Below are 25,953 nucleotides of genomic sequence, written 5' to 3'. Positions count from 1 at the left end.
ATATCATGGGAAAATCTACTTTAAAATGGATATATTTAATTTTACCAATAACTAATGTAAGCCAAGTGGATACTTCTTGTTCTTTCTATAAACCACTATATTCAAAAAGAACATAATTGAAAATGAATTATTCTTATTTATAATTCAGCAAGAGAATTTTTTGAATTTTTCTTTCCTTTTCCTAATGAAGAGTAATTGTCATAGCAAAGCTAAAAACCAACACACTGCAGTCCAGTGTTAGATTTGTCTTTGAGCCATAAATGGACTTTTCTTTATTGAATAGATTACTAAAACATAGATGCATTCTTTTCACACACCATATGGTATTAAGACAAACTGTATAACACTGGGATTCCAAATGAAAGAGACAGCACATATGTTAAATCACATCAGATGTGAGCTGAAGAATAGAATTTCTGATTTTATTCTTCCTGTAGGTATATCTATATAAATTTATCCAAAGTCAATAGCAAAAATTATCTTATTTGTCTCCCAGTAGAATATGAGTTAAAATTAGAGCAGGTAGTGATCTGCTAATTTACACTGCTGAACACACAGTGGGTATTAAATATTTGTTGAGCGTTTGATTAATTGGCCTCTGTTCTTGTAGTTGGGGAAACAGACGAGTGATACATTATCCTGATTTTGTCCTTGGCTCTGCCACATGAGTTTATGCTACTTAGTTTTCTAGTACCATGTACCTAATGTATATTTATGAGCCTGGGCTTGAGGTCAGAAATAAAGAAAATTTCATTCTAACATGAAAATATGTATTTTCAGACTTTTTCAATTCTCTTTAACCACTAGTTCTATATCTTAATGCTATTATTAAGTCTTTGGATTCATACTTTTTATTGCCTTGTAATATTTTACCTATTTTTTTTCCTTTTTGTCACTATCTGTGTTGCATTTGTGTTGATTCTCATATATGTAAGTACCATTGATCAGAATTTTTCTAAGCCTCACAGCCCTATCATTACTTGCATTTTCCAGATAAGGAAGCTGGGGATTAAAAATGGAAAGTAAATTTTCTAGTTTCATAAATAAAGCTATTGTTTTTTCATATACTCTTTATGTCAGAAGACTTGACCTCAGTTGACACTGCTAATATGATTGTCCCTTTTCATACACTAACCAACCATATTGCCTCCGAGCTCCTCAGATCAGTGGAGCATTTCATCTGAATGGGGACTTATATATCATCAGTGGACCACTCTTTATTTCATTCCTCTTTGGTGGACTAAATAAATTTCTCCTTTCCAATCAAGAGGCATATCTTACATTAAAAAAACAGAATCAATAAACTTGAGTAACAAGAGTCTCCTAATGTCCTCAGGATTTGTAGAACTCACACATAGCAGAGAGCTCGAATCCTTAGCACCTCCTAAGAGATTGTCTGCTAGAATTGAGTCTTTACACAGCTAGGCTAGATCACTGTACTTGTAGCCAGAAATCAGAATGATCTGAATCTCACACATGCTTGTCATGGTGTAACCTGTCAAAGGAAAGGATACATCAATCTAGGCATCATCCCAGTCAATACCCATTGATAAAATGATTGAGTGGAATCTGTGACCCACTGCTAGCTGATTCTGTCCAATCCTTCTGCAGCAAAAAGTCTCGAGTGAAAGAATTCCTCAGGATAAGCTAAAGAAATAAAGGCCAATATTGATTCTGTTGCTTGTGTATACCAACAAAAAGGGAACTATTATGAAATTTCATATAGTTCTAAGCACTTGTTGGCTTAAAATAAAATCTATCATCTTACAAATTCCTTGGCCAATTATTCCAACAAGAAAAACTGTTGCCAGGCATCTTGGAAAAAAAAAGATCAATACTTTCACAAGTCATATTTTCCATATTTACTTGCATTCTATTTCTCCACTGGTTTTTTTTTTGTTTGTTTGTTTAATCTAATTTACCCTTGTGCCCATGAGGCAATTCTAACGTACATTGCTTTGAGAAACCATCATAAAATTCTCTTGACATTAAAATTGCATATTAAAAATGTGATTGCTGCACATTCAAGTTCTGCATGGCTATAAATTCCAGCCCAGTGATTACTCAAGCTATCCTATTAGGAACTTTACAGTGAGAGGTATTGACTAAAAAGTAAAGTAAACAAAATACATTTTCATGTCAGAAATGGATTTTATCCTTGTTCCTGGATAAGTGACAATGAATAATAAACATGTGGGCAGAAATAACATGACTTATTTGCATTTAGGTAATCCAGTTATTGCCAAGTGTGTCCACATTTATTGAAAATTGCTCCTAATTAAGGCCCCTGAGTTCCAGGTCATCTGGGCCAGCCCAGGACAAGATGATAAAGTAGGTTAGATTTGCCTTGATGCAGAAATCCTCCTTCTCTTACTCTTCATAGGGCTTCTGCCCTAATTATTCATTCCTTTAATCTCTGCTTATTCATTTCTTGTCTTTACACATTAGTGTGAATTAAGTTCTTATATACCTTTTCTGGTATATTTTCATTTTGATTTTTCTCTCTGAAGGTGTTATTGAAGGCTTTGCCTCCAATCCCAGGAAATATAGGGATCCTGATCTGGTATCTGCTATGTAGTATCTGTTATGTAGACTGGGTATATTTTAGTAATCATTTCAAACTTCCTCCAATTTCTTTAAAAGGAGTGCATAGTATTAGCTTCAGTTTCTCTCCTAATATCCTCTTCTCATTCCAGATTACGCTATGACTAAATGTATATTTGTTTATTTTAAATTGAAGGACTATAGAACCTTCTGGTATATCATCACTTCATTCATTGGTTTTCTCATCTCCCTTAACATTTCACCTTAAAATAAATAAACTCTTCTTTTTCTAAACTTTACTTGTTTCCCCCTTTGTTACATTTGTCCAAATCTTATTTTTTAACACTTTTTGGTGACAGACTGTATATTCTAAAGAAAAAATGTCCTCTATAAGCAGATGAACTTGAATAAACTCTTGATGGTCAATAACACAATGATAATGATGTAACTCATAATATTTGTATTTTTAAGGGAGGACATAATATATCAAAGATAAATATCAGTGTAGATAAAAATAAAGATACCATTGGACAAAGAGACACATTTAAGTTAGAAAAAAAAACATGGAATTTTGAATGCTTTTCTATCTTTTCAAGTGGTGATTAACATGGCCTATTGGTTATGAGGGCTCAGCAATTTGGAAAAAAATTGCCCTTCTTTCTCAGTGCTTCAATTAGAAGTGGAAAATAAGCTAAGTACTCCATTGAAATACAATGAAGTTCTCTTCCTTCCCAACAGCTTCTGTGCTGGTGCCCACTTTGATTTCATTTCCCCCCTCAAACATGGTTTTGTTGCTCTGATCGTTAATATTGACATAAAACTATCAATACACAAGCTTGGTTCTGTAAACAGGATTAATGAATTGACAAAAATTATGGAAGATAAAATGCTATGTACAGTGGCAGTCTTCAGTTCACCCAGACTTTTTCTTTCTCTCCAGCTTTACACACACACACACAGGTGTCATATGAAGGAGACCTTGAGAATGTGGTAAAGCTCCAAGATTTCTGTAAGATGGGGAGGTGATAGGCTGAGTGTACTAAGAAGCAGTCTTTGGAGGGTTAGCTAAGACGCTCTTAGAAGGGAAAGGACAATATCTGCATGTCACAGCTCTGAAACAAACTTCTGGGAATGTATTCATGCTATATCTACATATTCATCTCAGAGGTCTGCTCTGACTTATTTTAAGAACAATCGAAGTTCTGAAGCTGTGTTTCTTTCAGAGACTCAGCATCCTTTGTGTTTTCTCTTCCCAACTTAACACAAAGACACTGCTGCATCCAGTATTCTTAGCTGATGTAAAATATTCCTCAGTGTGTCTGCACACAGTGTCTCTATGTCATTGTCACACCATCTACATTGGCTCACATCTCAATCTCCCTGTCTCTGACTGCTGCAGTTTCTTCACAGGTGAGCTTACTGATCGCATCACTTACAGGACTTTGGCATTTCAGATTATTATTTACCCCTTTTGCCTCAGATTGCTCAACCCCTAGATACCATGCTTACCTTCCCAGATAGGCCATATTCTGGTTCCTTGATAAAAACATGTTGTAATTAGGAAAGAATTTAAAGAGTTCCAATCTATCGATTTCAGTTTGGCTGGGTCTTTGCATTGAACCACCCTTTTTACTGCACTGACTGAGGATACAGTCACTGAGACATTCTTGCTGCCAAATTCATCTGGAACATCTGTTCTTTCTCTGATTACTAGGGCTCTCTCATGGCTCTTACACTACAGTTCCCTCTGCAGAGAATAAATAGGTTTGTTGCACTTGATTTCCTGAATCCAGGATCACTCTAGAGGCCTCAATTTACAGTTTTGGGCTTCTGTGTTGATCACCCTTTCACATTTTATACTAAAATCCTGCATCTTTCCCAAACACCTTTTAAAGCCTGGAAACCTTGCTTCCTTCCTGGGTATGGAGGCCAGCTCCTAACATCCAGCAGCCCTCCCTGATGCCTACTGCCAATCTGGGTTTTAGAATATCACTATCCCTGGATTCTCTTATTGCTGGTTTTCACCCACCTGTTGGCACATTTCATACTCCTTGCAAATTGAGTACTTATTAATTACCCTGATTGTGCTTGAGATTGCATGATCCCTTGGCCACCAGGCCCTGCCTTCCCAGATCCTGCCATCCTCAAAGCTTTTGTCCATGCTTGCCCAGATCTGTGGATTTTGTGTCAGGGCACATCGCTTGTCTTACTGTGAGTGCAAAATTATTCCATGCCGATTAGACCCTAGATATGAGAATGCATATCTTAGTTTATACGTTGAAACATTGATCACAGATCATGTTTTGTAGCAGTTTAAATGTATTCCTGAGATAGAGACAAACTTTTTATGAAACTCTTCAAAGAATAGAATCATTGAATGCCCACTTTGCTCTTCCCTGCCTCTCTTATCTCACCCTCTTCTTAATCCATGCAACTATGATTTCCCTGAGTCCCCCATCTCCGATAATGTCTAGTGTCTGAGTATCAGTGTCTACTGTTCTTCACCAAAGTCAAAGATGTACACTTGCTAGGTGAGCAAGACCTTGTCCTCTTCCTGGAATGGAATTTGATTTAGAAGAATCTTTATCCTTCATTCAAACCAGGAGAACTATCCATCTTCCAGAGAATCATTTCAGTCTGTCTTGTTACTAAGCTGTCATTCTTTAAATTCAAGTCTGTGGTCTTATATTTTTAGCTGCCTAAGTTGCTGTGTAAATTGGAGGAAAACTATCCCAATAAAAGAAACCTTTTCCAGAAGGATAAAGCAGTTTGTATCTTCCTTCTCAGAAAACCCTGAAAATATGCTAACAGAGGAAATTGAAATATCAGCATACCAACTGCTTCATTTATTTGTACAGGATTATTATTTTTCATAATTTTGAAAAATACATTCATGAAAATTACCTAGGATGCATTTATTAGATTTACAAAGTCTTCAATATGTTCTGATTAATCAGATTATCATAATTATATATATAATATTTATTTATAATATTATATAAAAATCTCAGTATTAGAGAAAGATTAAAAATAAGAAAACCTGTAAAACCTAATATCATTGAAATCTGGTACCTGAAAATATAAAAGTATGTCTTAAGACAATACAGAAGCAAACTCATATTCTGGAATTAGAAGTTTTACCCCCTGTTTACAATTGCTGTATATGTATTGCCACCAAAATGGATTCTAAGTCATGGTTGGTTTTTATAAAACTGAGCATTTGTGGGATTCATGTGTTGATAACACCAAGACATATCTCTGGGTTACTTTCTATTCTTAACTATTTCTATTCTCTGCTACATTATGCCTATTGCCAGCAATCTTCTAAAAGCCATTTAAGAAAAAAGCAATTTGATTTTTTTTGTCTGAGGTTACTGTTGAGTAAGTATATAATGAATTCATATATAATTTAAAATATAATGAATTAAAGTTATAGAGCTTACTAATTTATCAATATCTTAGTAAATTGTAAGATTAGTTGTATAGAATTTGTCAATTTATTGATATATCAGTAGTTGTGAAATTAAAAATATTTAACGGTGGCTACCATTTGTTAAGTGTTTATTATGTGTTAGGTGTTTTAACTGTGTGAACTTGATTCATCCACACAACCACACTATGAGGCAGATAATTAATTATTTTACAGATGAGGAAACTGAGATTTAGAGAGATTTAAAATCTTGACCAGATCACTTAGATAATAAGGAGGGGAACTGGGACTTTGCCTGATTCTCATGGTTTTTGTTTTTGTTTTTGTTTTAAACATCATTTACATCATTACCTCAAACGCTCAAAACACAGAGCCAAGGAATAAGGCTTGGTGATAAATTACTAAGTTATTGAGGACATCTACATATCACCATTTTATGTTAGAAATATGTAACAGGGTTCAATCTGGAAGTGATTATGATTCAATACCAATATCAAGTAGGTAAAATGACAGTGTATAAAGCTACATAAAGATATGAGACAGAATAGCTAACAACATTCTACTCTAGATCTCGTAAGTTTCACTCCAGATCAATATGTCAGCTGACGAACCGCACAGTCACATGGGACTGCTCTATTAAAAGCAGTAGGGACTACACCCCTACCAGCCATTGGGAGGAAAAGAGTGGGGAGCACAGGAATGGGTCTGTTTGTCGGATTACTGCCCCCGCCCCCAATCTCAGGGACATCTAAGATAAATAAAGCCCACTAAATGGAGAAAACACAAAACGTCTTATGTCTTCACCATTATCAAGGCCATCAAAGAGATGTAAAAAGCACAGCAGCAAACCGTATTCATAAACAGCAAACTAGCATTTGAGAAGGTAGTAAGAACTCAGTCTCATAAGTAACTAGATGTATGTTAATTTAATTCTTTTGGAAGGGGAAGTAGAAGAATATAAAACATTAATCACCATCTCAGGAATGATTTATTTTGCATATATGCCTGCAGAGAGAAGGAAAGCTGTTTGCTTTTAGTAGTCTTCCAGCTCCTGCTTTCTTCTTGCTCATCAGGGGGCTGCATTCACATACATCTTCTATATGTCAATAGTAGATTGCCCATCCTCTGCTTTCATGTGTGCAGCCAGAATCCACTGACTTTCATGGGCAAACGGTGGTGAGTTTGCTGTTTGTAATAAAGCTATTATACATCAGACCTCTGGATCAGACGGTCTGATCCAAGGACTGTGGCAGAAGCCCAAGTTATTATTTCTCCCTTATTATAGATGAATGAGCCCCTTTCTTTTTATCTTTTCTTCAGCTTTATTGAGATATAATTGACATATAACATTGTGTAAGTTTAAGGTATACAACATGATGATTTGATATACATGCATTTTGCAATCTGATTACCACAATAAGGTTAGTTAACACATCCATCACCTCACATAATTACTTTTTTTTGTGATGAGAACTTTTAAGATCTAATCTCTTAGCAACTTTCAAATATGCAATATGTATTGTTAACTATAGTCACCAAGCTTTAAATTATATCATCAGAACTTATTCATCTTATACCTGGAAGTTTTTACACTTTGAACACCTTCATCCATTTCCCCCATTCTCCTGACCCTGGCAACCACCAATCTACTCTGTTTCTGTGAGTTTGCTGTTTTTTATATTCCACATGTAAGTGAGATCATATAGTATTTATCTTTCTTTGTCTGACATTTTACTTAACATAATGCCCTATAAGCTCATCCATGCTGTTGCAAATGGCAGGATTTCCTTCTTTTTAAAAATGGCTGAATAATATTCCAGTGTGTGTGTATGTGTGTGTGTGTGACATGTCTATATATCATAATTTCTTTTCTTTATCCATTCATCCACTGGTGGACATTTAGGTTATTTCCATGCCTTGGCTATCATAAATAATGCTACAATGGACATTGGGGTAAAGATATCTTTTCAAATGACTGTTTTTGTTTTCTTTGAGTAAATACTCAGAAGTGAAATTGCTGGATCATATGGTAGTTCTATTTTTTATTTTTTGAGGAACCGCCATACTGTTTTCTCTAGTGGCTGCACCAATTTATACTCCCACAAATAGTGCATAAGTGTTCCCTTTTCTCCATATCCTTGCTAGTACTTGTCATCTCTTGTTCTTTTTTTCTTTTTCTTTTTAAATAATGACCATCCTATCAGGTGTGACCTGATAGCTCATTGTGGTTTTGATTTGCATTTCCCTGATGATTAGTGATGTTGAGCATCTTTTCATGTACCTGTTGGCCATCCATATGTCTTTTTTGGAAAAACGTCTATTCAGGTTCTTTGTGAATGGGCCCCTCTCTAAGAAAACATGCCTTTTATCAGAAATATGGCTTTCTGAATTTCCTTACTGACACAGGTCGGTACATACATTGTTGAGGGAATCACTTTCCCATTAAGAGTGATTGAAAAGTTCATCTAATACACTGATAAAATATAATTTCCATAGTCAGTTTGATTTTTAGCCGACTTGGGTCTATCTGTATCAGGACTTTTAGAAGTAAAACAAAACATTTAAACTTAAAAACTAACTCAAGCTACCTAGGAAATAACAATTCTCTCTATACAGTTGTCCCTTGGTAACCACAGAGGATTGGTTCCAGAGGCTCCCTCCATTACCAAATTCTGCAGATGCTCAAGTTCCTTATATCAAATGGTGCGTATTTGCATATAATTTTGGCACACCCTCCGTATACTTTAAATCATCTCTAGATTACTTACAATACCTAATACAATGTAAATGCTGTGTAAATAGTTGCTGGTGTGCAGCAAATTCAAGTTTTGCTTTTCTGAAATTTCTGAATTTTTTTCAAACATTTTAAAGTCAAGGTTAGTTGAATCCACAGATGCAGAATCCATGGATATAAAGGGCCGACTGTACACAGATCACCATGCATAGACAACCCAGTAACAAGATCCAATATACTAAACCTGAAGTCAAGGAGGGCTGTGGACAGGAGGGTAGAGCTAGTGGTATGTCACTGGTTTGACTTTTTCTTTTGACCAGAAAACACCCAACTGCAAAAGTTAATCACAGAAAAAGATTTTACAAAGGGCTTGTATAAAGTAGTTGCCAACTTTTAAAATTGTTTGGCCACAGTTTTCAAAATGACCAACTCCAAAATACAAATTTTTGTTTTGGCCTTGCCAAGACTCATGTTTTTTTTTATGGAAATTTGTAAATTACATGTATCCTGTAATGCCATTTTTAAGCTTGTACAAATGAGAATATTGCTTCTTAACATTTATCAGGAGATTACAAACATTTATAACTATTTCATTATTACTCAACACATTGCTGCAAGTCTCATTAGTTATGTCTTTCAGGGAATTTTCTCCTGAAAAACTTTAGTGAAGGTTATTCTTACTTAGGTGGGTTCCATGCTTCTGGAGAGGTCAGAAAGGATTTGAACTAAATCTGATATTTAAACTGAAGATCAGGATGGACCATATAATTTATATTGATGAGTCTGGTGCTTTGTATAGTTTGTAAACTAGCACTAAAAATTACCAAAATGAATTCTAATAAAGGTTTGAGTAACAACAATGTTTATTGGAATAAGTGGTTAGTTCTCAAATATAAGAACTTTTTTGAAGGAGAACACTCACTTGGAACCATGTTTTAACGTGTTTGTTAAAAACACTTACTTAAAAATCACTCTTTTTAGCAGGAGACCAAAAGCTAGACACTGAGCTGAGTGTGTCTAATTTTAACTTTCAAATTTCCCCCGGTCTAGAAGTAGCCATCTCTTGCTCAAGGATGGAGTCTATCTCCTGGATTAATTTATTTTACCCTGGAGACAAATATTAGAAAGCAACATCTTTTGTGCTTATAGTTAGTAAACCACAACCCAAGTTAAAAGTATTATCAATGTACCAAAAATGATGCAGGGTGGGGAATTGCTTCATGACAGTAAAGCTTATTTTCTGTAAAAAATGACACAAAGGATTTTTTTACTTCCCAGGAAAGGAAGTAAGGTTTATTCTCTACTGAAAATAAATGAGAAAAATATTGCTGCTTCCAAACTCTAGGTAGGAATCAAAACACTTTAATAATACATATTTAAATGTTTACCTATTAAAAAAATTCTAAAGTGCTTTTTAAAGAACAGTAGAATCAGAATATCCTAAACCACACAAATTGAGGGTAACAACAGCATCAAAGTAATAGGTACAAATTGGCCTTTCTGTGGATAAACTACGCCTATTTTGCAGAAAGTCTAGACCCAAATGCATTGGGCTTCTCAAAGAGGATGTTTCATATGACCTCTGGGAACCAGGGCTCTTGGTCACCCTGGGGGTACTTGCTGTGGGTGCTCTCCTCAGCATTGTTTTGCTGTGGAGGAGCTCCTGTGGGCTGTAGAACCAAAAGCAGCATTTGGACCAGTCAAGTCTGCAAAGGGCCCCTCTACTGTCCATAGTGCCCATCTTAGAGGAATCTGCTGACACTGATATTGCTGACACCTTGAACTTTCTCATAGAGATCCAACTGGGGGGAAGAAAGTTTATGTTTTACTCCCTCTGTTAGTGTATCCCATTGTAAGACTGGAGCAAGAGTCCAGGGACTGGACTGAGGAGCAATTTGAATGAGATATTTGCAGTGCTCACCATCACCTCACCATCCTTATTCTGGCCCAGTAGCTTTGCACCAAATTTGTGGGCGCAGCATTCTAATTTCTAATGATGAGTTACTTTTTTCCCCTGCAAGTGCTTCTCAGCCTCCTATGCAAATAACCCTTGGCTGTTCTGTGCCACCAGTTATTCAGAACAGATTTTCCCAGTTCTGTGGTGGGTAAAACTTATCTTATCCTGCACACGTGAAGACCATGATGCAGGGTTTCTGTAAATGAGCTAACTCTTTATTTACCAGGGCTTTGTAACATGGAGGTAGTTACTATCTCTTGTGACTTTTGCCTTAACCACTTCAGGATATGTCAGAGAAATTTTTTTAAAAAATCATAATAAATATAATAGAAAGTTGCTAACATTTATTAAGTCCTCCTATATGCCACACATAGTTCTACATTGTGTTTTATATTGACTAACTCATTTACTCTTCAGAATAACCTTTTAAGGTAGGTGCAGTTATTTCTTCCATTTTATTGTAAGGACACGGGCACATAGAAGTTAAGTAACTGACAGAGGTCACTCCCACTGGATTCAGATGACTAGCAAGAAAGGGGAAGTAAGAGGAGTGAAATTTTGCCTTCATTATATTTTCTTCTGTATTCCTAATTTCAAAAGCAATTAAGTGAAATTAAAGAATATTTCTCTGGCATAAATGGTAAGCCCCACCAAAGCAGTGGCCATGCCTTTTTTCTCTCTCCATAGTATCTCTGGTGCCTAGTACAAAAGAGACACTCAATATTCATGTTACAAATGAATGAATAATCTAAAAAACTTTCAGTTGCTTTTTTTTTTAATGTGTCTTTCATTCTTTTTCTTGTCTTTCCAATTTCTGTTGTCTTAATCTGCACTAAAGAATTACTAAACACTGTCTGGATTAGTGGGTTGACGACGCTCCTTGTCAATAACTTATATAGCTTTCTGTTGGCTCTAATTTCTAACAGAAGAATTGGGGCTGGTTTGAGAGATGAATCAGTTAAGAGGCTGTTTTCCTTACAGATACCATCAACAAGACTTCTCTGAGATGTGTACTGAGAAGCATACTGAAATGCAGAGTTCATATCTAGATGGGTGAGCCCAGCTTTCATTGCTTTTCTAAGATCCTTTATTGTATACTGTTTTATTAATTATTTCTGGTAATAAGAAGAGTTTCAAAACAATCTCTGGTTGTATGTGTAAGTTGACAACATTGATAGAGCTATTTAAGTTATAGGTAATGTATTCTTTAAATTGACTTACAAATGAGTATAATACATATAGAGGCCATGCGAGTACATGGCTTATGAACTAGGCCATGGCCCTGAGGAGGGAACTGTATATTAGTTCTGTTCTTTGTAGTTGCTAAAAGTTTATTTGATTATTAATCCTATAATTCCTCATATTTTCACACCTTCTGGCTATCTTCAGCTTCTTGGTTCTGAGGCATCATGCTAAACATCTTTATTAGAGGAATAATGAAATAGCTTCATTTCATACAATGCTTTCTTTTAAACTCTTTGATAGCATCCTGGAATTTAAAAACATCCATTCATAAATTATTTTTATGATTGGACCTTGATCAATTTACTTGAACTTAGTGTGCCCTCTTCTCCATTTGCAGCTGAAAGGGTAGTCTTGACCTACTTTTTAGAAGAGCCCCTAAAAATGATTAATTGAGCCTTCCTTATAGAGTACTTTAAAAATATATAATTGCTCCGCATATAGGAAAAAACCGACCAGAATTTTAAAAAAATGTTTAAAAATAGTTAGGTGAAAATTTCAAGATGGAAACAGGGACTTGCTAATGCTGATTAAGGCAGAAGAGCATATTTTTGTCAGTCAGTTTTACTAGTTTAAGTAAAGCCTATTTAACTATAAAAATCTATTTAATCAGTGATAGAGTCATTTCATTTTAGTGACTGCCTAATTGTAGGGAAGCTCTGCAGCACAATCATGACCTCCTTCTGTTGTGCTCAGCTCAAGACTACCTTTAATGAAATGTGATGATGGAGCAGTTCCCTTGATTAAAGCACTTTAATAAATAAGTGGCTAGACAAATTTACCAGCTAGGAGAGAAGAGGAACAAATGGAGCTGTAAATCCTATAAGAATAGTTTTATCATTTAAAAAAATTTTATGGATTATTTAAATTGTGCTTCTCTAATCATAATCGTTTATAACATTTCATTGTGTTTAATAGCATTTGCTTTGATTGAATCATTATCATAGTTAGTTAAAAAGAACTCATAGTTAAAAAGAAAAAGTTGCTCATAGTTAAACTCATAGTTAAAAAGAAAAAGTTGCTCTAATATCTACCTTACAGTATCTTTTCAATTATGTGAAAGATAACTGAAGCTATGTGAATGTGGTTTCCTTTTCTGTCCCTAGAAAGAGACCATAATAGAGAAATTTCATTTGTAGAAAATTTATATTTTGTAGTCTCTTATCCACTTACTATAACATTTCAGATTTATTTATTTACAGTTTAATTTTGCACACTCACCCATTCTGATTGCCCTCTCACAAATTTTAATATTCCCATTCAGTTTTGGCAGTATAGCAGTAGAGAGAGAAATTTTCCTGTTTTTGTTCTTTTTGGATAGATCCACAACATTATAGAGAAAATTTTAAAAGATTTCAGTCTTCTCGTATGCCAGAATTTTGGGGAAACCTTTGATTAATTGATCTTATCCCGCTCTCTACCACTCCAGCTCTGATTTCAGAGGGTATAGATGGGGAGGACCCTCACTTTCTCTCTGCTTTGCATGGTCCCCTAGACCTTCTGCAGCTTTCCTAGGTTGATATAAGAGTGAACGAAAATGCCATTGTTGCAGAAGTCAAGCAGGGGCTCACAACCAATTGTGTGAATGTTTTGCTTTTCCTGTACCTTGTCTTTGCTCATGCAACTTTTAGAGTCTAGGCATGTGTTTGTGTGTGTACGTGTGTGTGTGTGTGTTTGAGCGAGAGAAATAGCAGTCTACTCTAATAATACCGTAATCACAACCAGGAAAGAGGTGCTTCATCAATTCTCTGGCAGTAACTGCAGTTCCTATGGAAAGAAAAAGTGTTGTGGTCACAAAGCACCGAGCTGATCTCCCTGTGCTATGTGACTGCTTCCCACTAGCTATCTGTTTTACATTTGGTAGTGTATATATGTCCATGCCACTCTCTCACTTCGTCCCAGCTTACCCTTCCCCCTCACTGTGTCCTCAAGTCCATTCTCTACATCTGCGTCTTTATTCCTGTCCTGCCCCTAGGTTCTTCAGAACCATTCTTCTTTTTTAGATTCCATATATATGTATAGCTGATTCACTTTGTTATAAAGCAGAAACTAACACACCATTGTAAAGCAATTATACTCCAATAAAGATGTTAAAAATAAATAAATAAAAAGTCAAAAAAAAAAAGAAAAAGTGCTGTGGTACAGTAGAAAAAATATAGGCTTTGTAGTAAGAAACATCCAAGTTCAAATTCCAGCTCTGAATTCACAGATAATTAGCTCTAATTTGCTTTGCAAATTCATTAAACCCATCTGAATCTGTTTTCTTATCTGTAAAATGGGAATAATAATACAAACCTCATAGGGTTATTATTAGTATTTACTAAGTAAAGTATGAAAATTGTATGGAACCTTATATGTTTTCAATAAATGTGTTCTCTTCTATTCCTTAGTACTCCAGTGAGTTGGCTTACCACAAAACATAGAAATATAACAAAATTTGAATCAGAACTATCAAATTACAAGTAATAAAAAAGAGGGTAAAACAATTAGGCTAAAGAAACACCTAATGTTATTTACTGTGATTAATTGTAGTACTTAGTTTTCAGATTCTTGAAGGGTGAGGTAGCAAGATAAACACAGTAGGTTATATTATTGTCAATATTTGAGAAAAGAAAATAGAACTCACCAAGTTTTTTGGTACTAGTGTTTTTAATATTAAATATTAAGTATCTTTACTCATTCTATATCTCAGATTTCATTAAAATTTTAATTAAAAGTTAATTGCAAATTCAATAGAGAAGAGGGAGCCTCGTCAAAGAATGGATGGACATTTCTCTGCTATAGGTTTAGTCATCTCTTTGTTAACAAATAAAGGTTATCTTGCTAGAACACTCTTGTAATATTTGAACTGGAGATTATTCTATTGTATAAATAGTGGAAAAAGAAAATCTGACTAAATGGAGGACTAGTGAGATAATGGCTGCTACATGTTTTCTTCCAGTTCTATGAATTCCGGGGGATGGATTGGTGTTTTCTTGCCTCAATTTCTTCATTAGTCACTGCATACATGTAGACCTTTTCCAGAAGTCCCTGAAATTGTCCAGTTGTTTCCTCATTGATCCGATGCCAATGTTCTATCAATACTTCTTCTCCCCCACCATCTCACACATATCTCTCTCCCCAAAGTCCATTGTTCTCATTGGTTAAGAAGTCTTCCTCACTTGAAAAAAGTGTGAAGACTTTTGATTTTTTAAAGCACTCCTCACTTTATACTATTATTATTAATTTTTTATACTTTTAATATAGAGGAGAGGTGTAATGTTTCCAAATTCCTGGCAGATATTACTCTTTGGGATTTGCCAATGAGAAATTGGAATTCTCTGGAATTACACAAATCATAAATGATTCTTAAAATATTTCCAACATTCTTCATGGTATTTATGGATATGTGAGTAAATTATAACAAATATAAATAAAATATTAAATTTAGTAGCATTTTCAAAGAACTGTAGCCATAGTGCATATTCAAACACTGGTAAACACAGGTGAAAAAAACTAGGTTATCTTGAAATAGCATAATGTTCTTAATCCTAGTAAAGTTAATGTCACTCACTGTACAGGATCATGTGCCAAAGTAGCTAATGTAAGGACTTATTTTATTTCCTAAACTTGTTATTTCTTAGGACATTATTCATAGGGTTTGTTTAAATTTGTTTAAATTATACTATGCATGTAAATTGATTATTTTATTTGCAAGCATGATTCACTGTTAGTAGCAACAAGGATATGAACACACATTTAGAACTTGGTCATAGGCACAAACAATATTGCCTATCAGATCAGGAAATTTCTCTCCTTCTGCTCCTGTTCAGTTCCCAGAAATGTTGACCTCAACTTCTGAATCTCCTGTCATTGTTTCCCGCTACCACTCTCTCAATTAGATTTCTTTGAACCAAGTTGTCTCTTGGTTGATTGTTGTGTTTTAATTCTTACAAGAGAATTATTATACCTTTTCCCACTTTCTCCATTTCTCAACTGAGTTTTCTCCTGATCCCAGAGAAACATATAAATTACTCTAGAAATGCTGGGAGGGGAATCCTTATGGAAACACTACGAAATAACCCCTCTTTATAGGGTAGTGATTTTCAGCTTTGGTGGCACTTTAAATTCACTTGGATGCTATTTTAGAAATACATGTGCCTGGGTGGTGGATCCCAGGAAGTTGATTTAATAAGGTATATTTTAAAAAATCCTATTGATTCTGTTGTGTAGCCAAATTTGAGACCTCTCCTCAAGGAACTGCCCAATGAATTACTCCTCATTCTATAATTTAAGTATACACTTATAAGTATATTTCACTCTTTCATTGTAGGTAAATTCATTTTTTTTTTTTAAACATCTTTATTGAAGTATAATTGCCTTACAATGGTGTGTTAGCTTCTGCTTTATAACAAAGTTAATCAGTTATACATATACAATATGTTCCCATATCTCTTCCCTCTTGCATCTCCCTCCCTCCCACCCACCCCATCCCACCCCTCTAGGTGGTCACAAAGCACCGAGCTGATCTCCCTGTGCTATGTGGCTGCTTCCCACTAGCTCTCTATTTTACATTTGGTAGTGTATATATGTCCATGACACTCTCTCACCCTGTCACATCTCACCCCACCCCCTCCCCATATCCTCAAGTCCATTCTCTAGTAGGTCTGTGTCTTTATTCCCGTCTTGCCACTAGGTTCTTCATGGCTTTTTTTTTTCCCTTAGATTCCGTATATATGTGTTAGCATACTGTATTTGTTTTTCTCTTTCTGACTTACTTCACTCTGTATGACAGACTCTAACTCCATCCACCTCATTACAAATACCTCCATTTCATTTCTTTTTATGGCTGAGTAATATTCCATTGTATATATGTGCCACATCTTCTTTATCCATTCATCTGTTGATGGACATTTAGGTTGCTTCCATGTCCTGGCTATTGTAAATAGAGCTGCAATGAACATTTTGGTACATGACTCTTTTTGAACTATGGTTTTCTCAGGGTATATGCCCAGTAGTGGGATTGCTGGATCGTATGGTAGTTCTATTTGTAGTTTTTTAAGGAACCTCCATACTGTTCCCCATAGTGGCTGTATCAATTTACATTCCCACCAACAGTGCAAGAGAGTTCCCTTTCCTCCACACCCTCTCCAGCATTTATTGTTTCTAGATTTTTTGATGATGGCCATTCTGACCGGTGTGAGATGATATCTCATTGTAGTTTTGATTTGCATTTCTCTAATGATTAATGATGTTGAGCATTCTTTCAAGTGTCTGTAGACCATCTGTATATCTTCTTTGGAGAAATGTCTATTTAGGTCTTCTGCCCATTTTTGGATTGGGTTGTTCGTTTTTTTGTTATTGAGCTGCATGAGCTGCTTGTAAATCTTGGAGATTAATCCTTTGTCAGTTGCTTCATTTGCAAATATTTTCTCCCATTCTGATGGTTGTCTTTTGGTCTTGTTTATGGTTTCCTTTGCTGTGCAAAAGCTTTTAAGTTTCATTAGGTCCCATTTGTTTATTTGTGTTCTTATTTCCATTTCTCTGGGAGCTGGGTCAAAAAGAATCTTGCTGTGATGTATGCAATAGAGTGTTCTGCCTATGTTTTCCTCTAAGAGTTTGATAGTGTCTGGTCTTACACTTAGGTCTTTAATCCATTTTGAGTTTATTTTTGTGCATGGTGTCAGGGAGTGTTCTAATTTCATACTTTTACATATATCTGTCCAATTTTCCCAGCACCACTTATTGAAGAGGCTGTCTTTTCTCCACTGTATATGCTTGCCTCCTTTATCAAAGATAAGGTGACCATATGTGCGTGGGTTTATCTCTGGGCTTTCTATCCTGTTCCATTGATCAATATTTCTGTTTTTGTGCCAGTACCAAGCTGTCTTGATTATTGTAGCTTTGTAATATAGTCTGAAGTCAGGGAGCCTGATTCCCCCAGCTCCATTTTTCGTTCTCAAGATTGCTTTGGCTATTCGGGGTCTTTTGTGTTTCCATACAAATTGTGAAATTTTTTGTTCTAGTTCTGTGAAAAATGCCAGTGGTAGTTTGATAGGGATTGCATTGAATCTGTAGATTGCTTTGGGTAGTAGAGTCATTTTCACAATGTTGATTCTTCCAATCCAGGAACATGGTATATCTTTCCATCTATTTGTATCATTTTTAATTTCTTTCATCAGTGTCTTATAATTTTCTGCATACAGGTCTTTTGTCTCCTTAGGTAGGTTTATTCCTAGATATTTTATTCTTTTTGTTGCAATGGTAAACGGGAGTGTTTTCTTAATTTCACTTTCAGATTTTTCGTCATTAGTGTATAGAAATGCAAGAGATTTCTGTGCATTAATTTTGTATCCTGCTACTTTACCAAATTCATTGATTAGCTCTAGGAGTTTTCTGGTAGCATCTTTAGGATTCTCTATGTATAGTATCATGTCATCTGCAAACAGTGACAGCTTTACTTCTTCTTTTCCGATTTGGATTCCTTTTATTTCTTTTTCTTCTCTGACTGCTGTGGCTAACACTTCCAAAACTATGTTGAATAATAGTGGTGAGAGTGGGCAACCTTGTCTTGTTCCTGATCTTACTGGAAATGGTTTCAGTTTTTCACCATTGAGGACAATGTTGGCTGTGGGTTTGTCATATATGGCCTTTATTATGTTGAGGAAAGTTCCCTCTATGCCTACTTTCTGCAGGGCTTTTATCATAAATGGGTGTTGAATTTTGTCGAAAGCTTTCTCTGCATCTATTGAGATGATCATATGGTTTTTCTCCTTCAATTTGTTAATATGGTGTATCACATTGATTGATTTACGTATATTGAAGAATCCTTGCATTCCTGGGATAAACCCCACTTGATCATGGTGTATGATCCTTTTAATGTGCTGTTGGATTCTGTTTGCTAGTATTTTGTTGAGGATTTTTGCATCTATGTTCATCAGTGATATTGGCCTGTAGTTTTCTTTCTTTGTGACATCTTTGTCTGGTTTTGGTATCAGGGTGATGGTGGCCTCGTAGAATGAGTTGGGGAGTGTTCCTCCCTCTGCAATATTTTGGAAGAGTTTGAGAAGGATAGGTGTTAGCTCTTCTCTAAATGTTTGATAGAATTCGCCTGTGAAGCCATCTGGTCCTGGGCTTTTGTTTGTTGGAAGGTTTTTAATCACAGTTTCAATTTCAGTGCTTGTGATTGGTCTGTTCATATTTTCTATTTCTTCCTGGTTCAGTCTCGGCAGTTTGTGCATTTCTAAGAATCTGTCCATTTCTTCCAGGTTGTCCATTTTATTGGCGTAGAGTTGCTTGTAGTAATCTCTCATGATCTTTTGTATTTCTGCAGTGTCAGTGGTTACTTCTCCTTTTTCATTTCTAATTCTATTGATTTGAGTCTTCTCCCTTTTTCTCTTGATGAGTCTGGCTAATGGTTTATCAATTTTGTTTATCTTCTCAAAGAACCAGCTTTTAGTTTTATTGATTTTTGCTATAGTTTCCTTCATTTCTTTTTCATTTATTTCTGCCCTGATCTTTATGATTTCTTTCCTTCTGCTAGCTTTGGGGTTTTTTGTTCTTCTTTCTCTAATTGCTTTAGGTGCAAGGTTAGGTTGTTTATTCGAGATGTTTCCTGTTTCTTGAGGTAGGCTTGTATTGCTATAAACTTCCCTCTTAGCACTGCTTTTGCTGCGTCCCATAGGTTTTGGGTTGTCGTATCTCCATTGTCATTTGTTTCTAGGTATTTTTTGATTTCCCCTTTGATTTCTTCAGTGATCACTTCGTTATTAAGTAGTGTATTGTGTAGCCTCCATGTGTTTGTATTTTTTACACATCTTTTCCTGTAATTGATATCTAGTCTCATAGCGTTGTGGTCGGAAAAGATACTTGATACGATTTCAATTTTCTTAAATTTACCAAGGCTTGATTTGTGACCCAAGATATGATCTATCCTGGAGAATGTTCCATGCGCACTTGAGAAAAATGTGTATTCTGTTGTTTTTGGGTGGAATGTCCTATAAATATCAATTAAGTCCATCTTGTTTAATGTATCATTTAAAGCTTGTGTTTCCTTATTTATTTTCATTTTGGATGATCTGTCCATTGGTGAAAGTGGGGTGTTAAAGTCCCCTACTATGATTGTGTTGCTGTCAATTTCCCCTTTTATGGCTGTTAGTATTTGCCTTATGTATTGAGGTGCTCCTATGTTGGGTGCATAAATATTTACAATTGTTATACCTTCCTCTTGGATCGATCCCTTGATCATTATATAGTGTCCTTCTTTGTCTCTTATAATATTCTTTATTTTAAAGTCTATTTTGTCTGATATGAGAATTGCTACTCCAGCTTTCTTTTGATTTCCATTTGCATGGAATATCTTTTTCCATCCCCTCACTTTCAGTCTGTATGTGTCTCTAGGTCTGAAGTGGGTCTCTTGTAGACAGCATATATATGGGTCTTGTTTTTGTATCCATTCAGCCAGTCTGTGTCTTTTGGTGGGAGCATTTAATCCATTTACATTCAAGGTAATTATCGATATGTATGTTCCTATTCCCATTTTCTTAAATGTTTTGGGTTTGTTATTGTAGGTGTTTTCCTTCTCTTGTGTTTCTTGCCTAGAGAAGTTCCTTTAGCATTTGCTGTAAAGCTGGTTTGGTGGTGCTGAACTCTCTCAGCTTTTGCTTGTCTGTAAAGGTTTTAATTTCTCCATCAAATCTGAATGAGATCCTTGCTGGGTAGAGTAATCTTGGTTGTAGGTTTTTCTCCTTCATCACTTTAAGTATATCCTGCCACTCCCTTCTGGCTTGCAGAGTTTCTGCTGAAAGATCAGATGTTAACCTTATGGGGATTCCCTTGTGTGTTATTTGTTGTTTTTCCCTTGCTGCTTTTAATATGTTTTCTTTATATTTAATTTTTGACAGTTTGATTAATATGTGTCTTGGTGTGTTTCTCCTTGGGTTTATCCTGTATGGGACTCTCTGTGCTTCCTGGACTTGATTAACTATTTCCTTTCCCATATTAGGGAAGTTTTCAACTATAATCTCTTCAAATATTTTCTCAGTCCCTTTCTTTTTCTCTTCTTCTTCTGGGACCCCTATAATTCGAATGTTGGTGCGTTTAATGTTGTCCCAGAGGTCTCTGAGACTGTCCTCAGTTCTTTTCATTCTTTTTTCTTTATCCTGCTCTGCAGTAGTTATTTCCACCATTTTATCTTCCAGGTCACTTATCCTTTCTTCTGCCTCAGTTATTCTGCTATTGATCCCATCTAGAGTATTTTTAATTTCATTTATTGTGTTTTTCATCGTTGCTTGGTTCCTCTTTAGTTCTTCTACGTCCTTGTTAAATGTTTCTTGCATTTTGTCTATTCTATTTCCAAGATTTTGGATCATCCTTACTATCATTATTCTGAATTCTTTTTCAGGTAGACTCCCTATTTCCTCTTCATTTGTTAGGTCTGGTGTGTTTTGACCCTGCTCCTTCATCTGCTGTGTGTTTTTCTGTCGTCTCATTTTGCTTATCTTACTGTGTTTGGGGTCTCCTTTTCACAGGCTGCAGGTTCGTAGTTGCCGTTGTTTTTGGTATCTGTCCCCAGTGGGTAAGGTTGGTTCAGTGGGTTGTGTAGGCTTCCTGGTGGAGGGGACTATTGCCTGTGTTCTGGTGGATGAGGTTGAATCTTGTCTTTCTGGTGGGCACGTCCACGTCTGGTGGTGTGTTTTGGGGTGTCTGTGGCTTTATGATTTTAGGCAGCCTCCCTGCTAATGGATGGGGCTGTGTTCCTGTCTTGCTAGTTGTTTGGCATAGGGTGTCCAGCCCTGTAGCTTGCTGGTCGTTGAGTGAAGCTGGGTCTTGATATGGAGATGGAGATCTCTGAGAGAATTTTGCCGTTTGGTATTATGTGGAGCTGGTAGGTCTCTTGTGGACCAGTGTCCTGAAGTTGGCTCTCCCACCTCAGAGGCACAGCCCTGATGCCTGGCTGGAGCACCAAGAGCCTTTCATCCACACAGCTCAGAATATAAGGGAGAAAAAAATAGAAAGAAAAAAAGAGGATAAAATAAAATAAAATAAAGCTATTATAATAAAAAATAAGAAAAAAAATTATTAAGAGTAAATGTATTCAGAAAAATTTTTTTTTTAATTTTTAAAAATAGATTTATTAATTTTTTATAGTAAAAAATAAGAAAAAAATTTTTAAGAAAAAAAAATTTTAATTTTTTAAAATAAAAAATATGAAAAAACTTATTAAAAAATTTTTTAATTTCTAAAAATAGAAAATACAGAAAAAATTATTAAGAAAATATATATTAGGCAAAAAAAATTTTTTTAAGTAAAAAAAAAAAAAAAATTGGACGGACCTAACCCTTGGACTGATGGTGAAAGCAAAGCTATACAGACAAAATCTCACCCAGAAGCATACACATATACACTCACAAAAAAAGGAAAAGGGGAAATTAATATATCCTGCTCCTAAAGTCCACCTTTTGAATTTGGGATGATTCGTTGTCTATTCAGGTATTCAACAGATGCAGGCACATCAAGTTGTTTGTGGAGCTTTAATCCGCTGCTTCTGAGGCTGCTGGGAGAGATTTCCCTTTCTCTTCTTTGTTCGTACAGCTCCCAGCGTTCAGCTTTGGATTTGGACCCGCCTCTGCATGTACGTCGCCTGAGGGCGTCCATTCCCCGCCCAGACAGAACGGGGTTAAAGGAGCAGCTGCTTCGGGGGCTCTGGCTCACTCAGGCTGGGGGAGGGAGCAGTACGGAGGAGGCGGGGCGAGCCTGCGGCGTCAGAAGCGTCGTGACGTTGCAGCAGCCTGAGGCGCGCCGTGTGTTCTCCCGGGGAAGTTGTCCCCGGATCACGGGAGCCTGGCAGTGGCGAGCTGCACTGGCTCCCGGGAGGGGCAATGTGGAGAGTGACCTGTGCTCGCACACAGGCTTCTTGGTGGCGGCAGCAGCAGCCTTAGCGTTTCCTACCAGTCTCTGGGGTCCGCGCTGATGGCCGCGGCTCGCGCCCGTCTCTGGGGTCCGCGCTGTTAGCCGCAGCTCGCGCCCGCCTCTGGAGTTCGTCTAGGCGGCGCTCTGAATCCCCTCTCCTTGCGCGCCACGAAACAAAGAGGCAAGAAAAAGTCTCTTGCCTCTTCGGCGGCTGCAGACCTCCTCTCCGGCTCCCTCCCGGCTCGCCGCGGCACACCAACCCCTTCAGGCTGTGTTCACGCAGCCAACCCCAGTCCTCTCCCTGCGATCCGACCGAAGCCCGCGCCTCAGCTCCCAGCCCCACCTGCCCCAGCGGGTGAGCAGACAAGCCTCTCGGGCTGGTGAGCGCTGCTCGGCGCTGAGCCTCTGTGCGGGAATCTCTCCATTTTTCCCTCTGCGCCCCTGTTGCTGTGGGATCCGCGCTGATAGCCGCGGCTCACACCCGTCTCTGGATTTCGTTTAGGCAGCGCTCTGAATCCCCTCTCCTTGCGCGCCGCGAAACGAAGAGGCAAGAAAAAGTCTCTTGCCTCTTCGGCAGCTGCAGACTTTTTCCCAGACTCCCTCCCGGCTAGCACCAAAGCCTGAGCCTCAGCTCCCAGCTCCCGCCTGCCCCGGCGGGTGAGCAGACAAGCCTCTCGGGCTGATGAGTGCTGGTTGGCGCCGAGCCTCTGTGCGGGAGTCTCTCCGCTTTGCCCTCCGCACCCCTGTGGCTGCGCTCTCCTCCGCGGCTCCGAAGGTTCCCCCCTCTGCCACCCTCAGTCTCTGCCCGCAAAGGGGCTTCCTAGTGCCTGGAAACCTTTCCTCCTTCGCGGCTCCCTCCCACTGGCTCAGGTCCCGTCCCTATTCTTTTGTCTCTGTTATTTCTTTTTTCTTTTACCCTACCCAAGTACGTGGGGATTTTCTTGCCTTTTGGGAGGTCTGACGTCTTCTGCCAGCGTTCAGTGGGTGTTCTGTAGGAGCAGTTCCACGTGTAGATGTATTTCTACTGTATCTGTGGGAAGGAAGGTGATCTCCGCGTCTTACTCTTCCGCCATCTTGCCCCTACTGGTAAATTCATTTTTATAATCTCTGAAATAGTTTGTAAAATTCTTGAAGAAAAATGTATTTACTGTTGGAAACTTATTTTTGATCAGCAATTTCAGAACTTTGGAGGTTTATTATTACATTTTGGCAGTTGTAAGTATTTAATTGATCTTATTTTTTAGTTATTAAAGAAATACATATGTTTATTTAAAAATAAAGTTATGCAGAATTACTTATAATGGAAACAAGACTTACTTATTCCATCTCCTTCTCCAGAAGCAACTGTTTTAATTTTTCAGTTGTTTGTCCCAGTTGTCATCTTAGCATTTCTAAGTAATATGATTATGCTGATATTTCTTAATAAATTATTTTTTTGACATCTTCTATTTATTTTCTGCCATGATAGCAAGGATTTAGTCATTTATTCTCCCCCAATATTTCCTCTATCCTTCTGTTAAATTACATTATTATTTTTCAATCTTATGCTGGCTACTTTTCTAATTTTAATTTATGTATTTCCATCATTTTTTCTTCCACATTACCTATGAGCTGTATCTCTTGACTCATCACTTTATAAGATGAGGATATTAGCACCCATGCCGTTCTCTTCAGCTCTCCCACATCTCCCAACTTCTGTCATTTTTACTTTTGCATCATCAAAGTTGATGAAAACATATCATTTTATAATATATACTTTCTGTTTGCCTATAGATTAGTTTTAAAATTTGATAGCTAATATACATTTTCACATTATTCTGACTATATAAGAGTAGTAAATGGAAGCGCCAATCAGGCTTTTGTACATCAAAATGCTCTGCTCCCATTTCTTCATTGTTTTCTTTTGTATTTTGTCATCATTAAAAAAAAAAAATTAAGACCCCAAATCTTACCCTTGTCTTAGGGTTTGGCAATCCCATTTGGAAAATGTTTATATTTGATATTCTTTCTTGACCCCCTTTCTCAGACACTACTACCCTCAATCACTAGCTGCTCTAAAAATCTTGACTAAATCTTGACTCAAAACTGTTATCTTGGAACTTCCATCTAGGTTAAGAATTATTTTCTCATATTTTGAATGCATTAGTATATCATTTTCTAGCATGTAGTATTGATGATAAGTCTTCTGCTGGTAATTTTCTTTTATTTGTAGGTAAATTTTAATCTCACCTGAAGCATTTTGAATTTTTTCTTTATCCAAAGAGAACTCCAAAATTTCACAGCAAAGTGTCTAGATGTGTCTATTTTTTGATTTATTATGTTGAGCACTTAGTCTGCTCTTTCAACCCTGAGATCATGTCCCTTAGTTCTGAGAAATTCTCACTCATTTTTCCTTTGATGTTTTTCTTGTCTCTGTCCACTCTGGTCTGAACTTCTGAATTCTAGTTGATTAGATGTTGGACTTCTTGGATGATGCATTGATATACTCTTGATATCTTTTATATTTTCTCATTTTTCTGTCTTCTTTTACTAGTTTTTTAGTAATATTTATTTTTTAAATCTTTCAATGATTTCTATTAAGTTTTAAAGATATTATTAATTTTAATTTCAAGAGATATTATTGGATTACCCCCACAACAGTGTATCTATCTGTCTGTCTACCTACCTACCTACCTACCTACCTATTATCTTTATTTCTATATGTACTGATCTATTTTTGAGGATTTTATTTCCATTATTTTAATATTCTCTTCTACCCCCTGAATTATGTCCATTTCCTCTAGAATAACATTTTTCTGTTTAACCTGAGTTTCTCTATTTCATGTTGCATGTTTGTCTCAAAGATATCATTATGCTTTGCTGCCTAATCATACTTAAAAATAAAACCATAAAAGCACATCATAATTCAGTGCACAGTTGGGGCCTTTGATAGGTTTATTTTAGAGCAGTTGGGCAGATATGTGACTGTTACAGCTGTTTGAAAATGTCAGAAATTAAGAGACACTTTTTCTGGGGCTCAGGAAATCCTTTAGAGAAGAGACTTGATTTTTTTGTCCAAGCAGTAGATATCTGGGTGCCAGATGAAAATAAAGAGAAGTGGGGAGGGGCCTGAACCAAGATGGTGGAGTAGAAGGACGTGCTCTCACTCCCTCTTGT

General features: G+C 36.6%; 1 long non-coding RNA gene across 2 annotated transcripts in view; it reads left to right on the top strand.

The window, feature by feature from the left end:
* The window catches only part of LOC132365465 (uncharacterized), a 167,962-nt gene that overhangs the window by 116,800 nt on the left and 25,209 nt on the right, over window positions 1-25,953 (top strand). The window contains exon 3 of one of the 2 annotated variants that reach the window (XR_009503104.1): window positions 8,591-8,660. The exons of the other annotated variant lie outside the window; for it this stretch is intronic. This is a non-coding gene — a long non-coding RNA (uncharacterized LOC132365465). Of the gene's footprint in view, window positions 1-8,590; window positions 8,661-25,953 lie in introns of those variants that run through there. 2 annotated transcript variants of the gene reach the window in all.

Source organism: Balaenoptera ricei, chromosome 4 (assembly GCF_028023285.1).
Source record: "Balaenoptera ricei isolate mBalRic1 chromosome 4, mBalRic1.hap2, whole genome shotgun sequence".
Classification (NCBI taxonomy): domain Eukaryota; kingdom Metazoa; phylum Chordata; class Mammalia; order Artiodactyla; family Balaenopteridae; genus Balaenoptera; species Balaenoptera ricei.
The sequence above is the reverse complement of the archived record's forward strand: the minus strand, read 5'-3'. Positions and strand labels throughout refer to the sequence as shown.